This window comes from Corvus brachyrhynchos, unplaced genomic scaffold (genome assembly GCF_000691975.1).
Source record: "Corvus brachyrhynchos isolate BGI_N302 unplaced genomic scaffold, ASM69197v1 scaffold194, whole genome shotgun sequence".
Taxonomy (NCBI): domain Eukaryota; kingdom Metazoa; phylum Chordata; class Aves; order Passeriformes; family Corvidae; genus Corvus; species Corvus brachyrhynchos.
Genome location: NW_008237890.1, coordinates 518249 through 525306, shown reverse-complemented (window position 1 = coordinate 525306; position 7058 = coordinate 518249). Strand labels below are relative to the sequence as shown.

Here is a 7058-nt window from a genome sequence, read left to right as displayed (position 1 = left end):
TGCTGAGACAGATGTTATACTGAGGTCAACTTAACTTCTGGCAACAATATTCAATGACGCTTCTTGTGAAGTATTTTTTAATTGTTTAAAAGATTTATAAAAGTTATATGTGTACACATACAACTCAGTAATCAGGGCAAAATGAGCATTGTGACTCCAAAACTTGTCTGTTTATAACAACATTAGTTAATAATTCACTGCTATCTCTTTATTATACATTTGTGATCCCTTTATATTTGTATGTTTATTGAGTTAGTTTATCAAAGACTGGCTAGGTTCCTTTGTATACAAAAGCAACCAGGAGGATATTTAGCCTCAGAGATGCGTGATTTTGTAGGAAAAGAATAGTTTCAAAAGTGAAGGAAGAAAAATCAAGAGATCTGACATACATGTAACTTACTGATCTTTGAGCTCAAAAAGGATCTTAGCAAGCACAGTTTAACCATGTGTTGATGTCTCTTTCAGAAGGTATATTAACAGCACTGACACCTTGTGCCTAGAGTACTCATATAATGTCTTACTAGTTCTGTTAATTGTTATTCAAAATGCAAACAATACTCGGAGGGGAGAATGAAGGTTATTTTATTTCAGAATCTGATTATCTTGGATCTTCCATGGGAGAGTGTATCATCAGATGGAGTACAGAAGAACTACACATATATACTGAAATCATGATGTAAAGATTCTCCCACTTGTAGAGCAAATAAGGATGATTAATGAACTATTCATATGGCAGAGGAATACAGATCAATGCACAGAAAAACAATGCCACAGCTATTACAGGAAGCTGTCAGCAATAAGGATATTTTTTGAGGCATGAATAACAGAATGGACACAGAATCTGGGCCAAGATTTCTATTTCTCACCTTCGGAACTATGGAAAAAAAAAGGAAGAAAAAAGGACTTTTCCATTGCTGTGGGCTCAGCTGTGGAAATCATGGCAGCAAGAACTCCTGAGAATGGATAGTTTTGGGAGGGAAGGGCTAAAACTGGAAGATTTGGCAAGGAGAAGGGCATAGTTTAGACCAAAGTGACCTTGCAGCTGGGAATGCTAAAAATGTCAGTGTGGGAAAACTCAATTTATTATGCCTAGTGTGGTTCATCCTGTGGCTGTTTTGAGAAGTGGAATTCCTGTGGAGAGATAACATGCTCTCACAGAGAGACAGGAAGCCTTCTGTTATAGCAAAGCAGGCTGAGAGCTCTCCCCTGAGCTGGCTGCTGGGGTGAGCTGAGCCTAAGGGAGCCTCTGTCCCCACATGCCTCTGCCACCTGGCACGGTTGGTGAGGTAACAAAATAAATCTACTCTTTGCATTTCAGCTGTCACTTGGCCATTCTCTTGGTTACCTGATTGTGTCAATTCACACTGATAGTAATAAATAATGCTTTCTGTGGACAGCCCTGTTTTCAAAGGCTGTCAATGTTGAAACTTCTGCATCCGATAAATTAACTTGGAAGAATTCACATCATGTTTTTAAAACAAACAGGTATTGCCACCATTCCATATCTTCTAAGGAAAAGTTCATAAAACCTGGAAATAATGGAATTTTATTCTAAAACTTGGGCCTTCATATTTGTTGGTAGCTTTTTTTTTTTGCCTGACAGTCTTGTTGACTTAGTTAAGAGCCTAATAATCATGCAAGGTTATTTCCATGGAGTAGTCAGTTAAAAAGATCCTACAGTTAATATGAAATGAGATTCCTGTGACAGGCATTCTTCTGGCCCCAAATGAAGTCCCTTTGCAAACTGTTATGTGCAGTAGAGTTATAGAGGTACAAAGGGTAAACTTTGCTCTGGCCTTTTTAAACTGGATAATGATCCTGTTAGTGAGCAAGCTGTGCTAGGATCCAGCCAGTCCTTCCATTGTCACGTTGGTGCTGCTTTGCTGGTAACCACAAAAACACACAAACAATTCAGGCAGACATGGTGGAATAAGTAAAAATATGTCTAAGGATGATGGGTGTGGGGTTTGCATCTTTTTGAAAGCTGCTGTACTCTGAGACCTCTATTCAGAATGATGCTTCTATTTAGAGACTGAAGTAGCATTCACCACAAGTGCCACAGACACAGGTTTGCACTGGGTGATGTATGCTGTTAAGCCCCTTTTTTTTTTTTATGTAAGCTTGTTACACATAGGAAAATATCATATATAATAATAGACTTACGTCCAGACATATCCTATTGTCATGACTGAGCAATTGATAACATAATTGATAGCTACTAGACTTTTTCTCAAGACAACTGAAAATTAAGATTCCCTTTGTAGTTACACCATGGCTTTACAATTTTTTTGGACGTAACTAAAAGAGTTAATGGAAGATGTGTTGAACAAAGCACTAATACAACTACTAACTACAAAGTTAGTAGTACTAACTTTCAGTAATTTCAGTTCCGAAGTAAACTTATTTCTCAAAGAAAGATGGCACATACACTGTTCCAAAAGGAAAGCCTGTAGTGTCATTCAAATTTAGATCACAAAAGCAGTGTAATTAAGTTTGGTTATCTAATTTGGATTACCATTAAACTTTTACAACTAACTTAATTGTTCTTTCTTCCCTCAATCTCTAAGTTTAAACATGTTTGAACAGATAAACTGGTAATATAATTACTGTGCAGAGTTTGAACAGACACAATGATGGATTTGCTTCCATCCCTGGGTGTTTCAAAACTACAGTATTTCTGATTAGTCCCTTAAATTTTCCTAAAAAATATTGCCTAATTCAGCTATAGCCACTGAAGCATAGACTGCAATTCTGTGGCTATGATACAAAAAGGCTTATGTGAGATCATCACAAAAAACACCAACTGATATTAAAATCCGTTAATCTATCTACCTCTCTGCCCATATCATTCTAGAAGAACAGAGTTAAGGTTTTAATAACTGAAGTAAAATTTTGGAATCAATTATCTAGTCTTCTGCAATTCACCTTCCATGTTTTCTGTGTTACAGTCTCCAGCTTGAAGGACTTAGTACTCCTCTCTTTTTTTGCCCAGTTTTCTCTATTTTGCATCACATACACTTGGAAAAATAATAAAATCCAAACAATCAGAGAAATCAACTCTTCTACTCTTTCTCATATAAGGACCTCAAAACCCTATAAAGTGTAATACTGCACTGCAGCAATTTTTTTTTTTATTGTACATATTTAAAACTACTTCCCTGAAGTACTACTGTATAAAGCTACTTTACCTAAGGAAATAGTCTGATTTAAACAAAACTAAGCTTAAATATGAAATATGGTGTTACAGAATTTTTTACCAGTAGCCACTGAACATAAAATGTGTTCACTTTAGAGGCCTGTAAGGATGCATATGTACAAACGGCCAAATGGCGCTGGCTCAAGGTATAACACTGTAATTTCAGAGTTGCTCACTATGCTCTTGTGAGACCAGTCCTGTGGTCCTGTGAGATCTGGGAGTGAAAAGTGTTCCATGAAGGACTGGAAACAATCACAGGGGTCTTCTAACTTCCAGTGCTTATCATCTTGTTAGTTCCCTAGGGGATAACACCTACATCCTTAGAATTTGTCATACTATTCTACAGAGTGGAATACATGCAACTGTGCACACAGGTTTGTGTTTCCAGGTGCTCTTTTTCAGTACATTATGAGAGATTTCGTCTACAATTTGGTGCAGTGGTTGACTCCGTTCAACAGCAACAGTCATACCTCAACTCCCTGGCATTTTTTAACGCTGCTCTACAAATTACAGTGTCATCATCAAGTGCATCTCCTGCAGTACTTCTTAGCTGTTCTCAAACTTCTGAAGATTGGTGGAAGCTGGCAGGATCATCAGTTTATCTGCACGACACATTGATCATTACATATAATCCATAAAAGGCTAGGCTGTTTAACTCCTTTTGCAACACATCTACACTTGAGGATCAAGATGTGAGTTTCCTCAATGCCACTTAGCCAGCTCCTAGCACTGACGGCAAGTTGTTCTCCTTAAGTGACCCAGGGCCAGAAGGATGAGTCTGGCTAAAGGTTCTTCCAAGTTCACACTACTGTCAGCCACATGGTGAATTTCTCTGTTAGTTTTAGAAGCTAATTGATTTCTGAGGAAAAACACCTTAAGTATGGTGCACATCAACTGTACACAGTACTCTCAGGCTTCTGATATCTAATTCCCTATCTAATTTCCTATTGTAACAAAAATATAACAACAGAAGTTCCTGAAGAGCAGACCTGTACGGCTTTTACACCTTCTCAGCTATGACCATGATGCTGATTCAAAGGCAAAATGCAGTTCTGAAACTCCTCCGAACTGCCAGCAACCGTATTGCTTTAATGGAGGAATTTCTCTGGTCACTAGATATTTCTTTCACGCTTTATTTCTTCATGTCCGTTTCGGATCTTCTGGCTGAAGTATGCAGTCACTACATCATAGCAATTATATGATTGATGAACATCCATGAGATCAAAACTTTTTTACAGAATGTTGCATAAGACACATGAAAATAGAATACCATAGGAGACTCTTAACATGCCTATAGAAAATTTCAATAGGCAATCCTTCTAAGGGGACTACAATGTTTTATATAAAAATAGAAAAGTTACTTTATTGCTGGGATGCACTATGTTATGTGTCGTTGCAAAAAGGTAATATTTATTCTTTAAAAAATACTAGGGAAGAAAAACCCAAACCAGTACTGAAACAGTGTTTTTGATAAATGGACAGCTGCCTGAAATGCATGAAGTCTCTTGGCTTTAAAAGATGGAGCTGGGATCGTTTCTAATTTAAGACATGAGCAGTATCAAAATTTCAGCTGCATCTGACTGTGGTATGACCTCTGTTCCAAAGTGGTTTTGGAATGTCATTTACCTAGTACTGAGAGTTCTCATTTAATCCACTGGTCATCACAGAGCTGGTGGTCAGGCTATAAAAACAATCTTTCTCAGACACAAGTGAAAAATTTTAATTAGTTGCCATACTTTTCTTCTACTTGCAATGAGAAACACTACCAATACTAAATCAGTATTTGGCCTGTACCTTCAGAAGACAGACATGCTTTTTATCTGAGGAGTGAACACCAAATTCTAGCTCCAGGGCTGAGCAAGCTTACTGCTTGCACAAGCAGTGTGTAGCAAGCTTATTGCTTATTTTCTTATTCCTCTATGTATCTAAGAGAATCCAAAATTGCATTCTTGTTCCATGAGCTATACCAACTCTAATCAGCTACTGCTAGGAATGGAAGATATCTCATACATGTAAGACTAGATTTCACCATATTTCCATGTAAATTTTGTCATTATTTAATAGTTGGGTGGTAGACACAAATAAGAGAGTTTCTTTTTCACTACAGAGAAAGGTCCTTTCTGCTGTCCTATAAACTTGGGTTTAAGTTCTAACATAAATTCAGAAGAATGTTCTTCTCAGGGCTTCTCAAAAGAAAGGATTCCTAAGCCAGTTGCCCTCCATCCTTTTGTCCTTGGCCCAGTATTTCCTTTTGTCCTTAGTCTGTGCTCACTTTTGAAGGGAAAGTCCTTCTGTATACAATTCAGACAAAAACTGCGGTGGGGGAAGCACTGTAACACAGGTGAATTCAGAGCCTATGTTTTACTGAAGCCATTTTTGAGTCATCTGTGATTTTTTCCTCTTCCCATTTCAGACTCTGAGCCCTTTATCTCCCATTTTGCCCTTTTATTTGCATGATTTTGTAGTACAAATTTGCCCTGACTGTCATGAATCTCCTGAAAGCTCATTTTCTTCATATTCTCCCTGAAATTTTAGTTTCCAAACTAGGTTCAACAGCAATTTCTGTTGCTTCTTCCAAAAGCTGAACAGTGAATATTTCCTTTTTTTTCCTCTGATGCTCTGTGGAACTCTCTGGGAAACGCAATACCACATTCCTTGTGTATGAACAAGATTATCAGGACCAAATAAGTAATTCACAACTGTCTACTGAAATACCACCCACACGCTGGACTTCACACAGCATGATGTTATCCACGAATCCACTGCTCATCTGAGACAAAGGACTCAGATTACCTGTAGATCATTCTCAAACATCTTTCCCTTGACATGCATCTCATAATTTTATTTTTTCCTCAGGTGTACTGTGTCAGGGGGCTCAGAAGGACTTTTTGCAACTGGTCTTTCCCCAGCTAACTGAAGGACCTCTATAGCTAAGTGTTATTAGGAGGACAGTTCCAAGTCAGATGTCGGCTGAGAAGATCAGATAATGAAAAAGCTATGGCAAATGGAAGCCCCAAACACAGTGATATGCAGTCTCTCAAATGAGATTTTTCATGATGTACGGTCTTTAATATTTTTACTAGAAGTCTTCTGTTCCTATTCTGTCAATTCTTCTATAACAGCAGTTATCCCTTCTAATCAAATGGCATTGCTACTTACTGTAAAGGAAAAGGATTTCTATGGCAGCTTGTAGCAAGTACCTTTTCAACAGACTTGATAGAAATTTAATTAATTGCTCTTCTTTGGAACAAATTATTGTTATTCTACTAGTATATTGTGTAAATGCAACAGAAGAATGTCTTACAAATGAAATGAAAAAAACTAGCACATGGCAGGGGGGCAGTGGGAGAGAGAGAGTGGGAAAGAGAGATAGATGCATGCAGGTAATGCATAAGCATCTGTTCATGCTATTTAAATATCGCCAAAAAATTAAAATCAGGAAGTTCTCAGTTTCTACTTACATGATCTAATGAGACTTCAATTAGATCATGGATTAGCATGTCAAATATTGGTCTTTTAACTTTGGAGAGGCATTGGAAAAAGGTTATTTGAAAAAAACCCAACAAGCAGACTAAGGTATGGAATGCAACAATAGTTACAACAGTCCAAATACTGAGAGATGTCTTGGATCATTTAGGATGTGGTTGAAAATACAGTTGTAATGAACCTTTCTAAATGCCAGGTAGAACGAATGGAATGGGAGATTAACAGTTTATGGCAATGAAAAGGTTAAAATCATTATAAACCAGAAGGAATTTCAGGTAAGATTTAAAGAAAAATGTCTGACCCTGGATATCAGTTTGCTAAGAGACTATTGTGTTGTCTTCTTGGCAGTAGGCACAAACATTTTATTATGATCTTT

The 7058-nt window shown here is 37.4% G+C and overlaps 1 protein-coding gene across 1 annotated transcript in view; it reads right to left on the bottom strand.

The window, feature by feature from the left end:
* SLC1A1 (solute carrier family 1 member 1) overlaps positions 1–7058 on the bottom strand; it is a 37528-nt gene that overhangs the window by 21591 nt on the left and 8879 nt on the right. The gene's annotated exons all lie outside the window — the stretch shown is intronic.